A 218-nucleotide genomic window follows, 5' to 3' on the forward strand; every position below is an offset into this window, starting at 1 on the left:
CTGCTTCTCCTCCTGCCGCTCTTCGCAGCAGCAGCAGCAGCAGCAAAGAGACAAAACAGACACAAATAAAGGCAGAAAGAAAGTTCTGCGCTTGCTGCTGCAGGTCAAATGTGTCCCCCACCCCACTACCCCGCGCGACGAGCACGCGGCAGCAACCCCTTGCTGCTGCTGCAGCAGCAGCAGCAGCAGCGCCAGCAGCAGCAGCAGCAGCAAAAGGG

This window comes from Eimeria tenella, genomic scaffold (genome assembly GCF_000499545.2).
Source record: "Eimeria tenella Houghton genomic scaffold, Eth_scaff2476, whole genome shotgun sequence".
NCBI lineage: Eukaryota > Apicomplexa > Conoidasida > Eucoccidiorida > Eimeriidae > Eimeria > Eimeria tenella.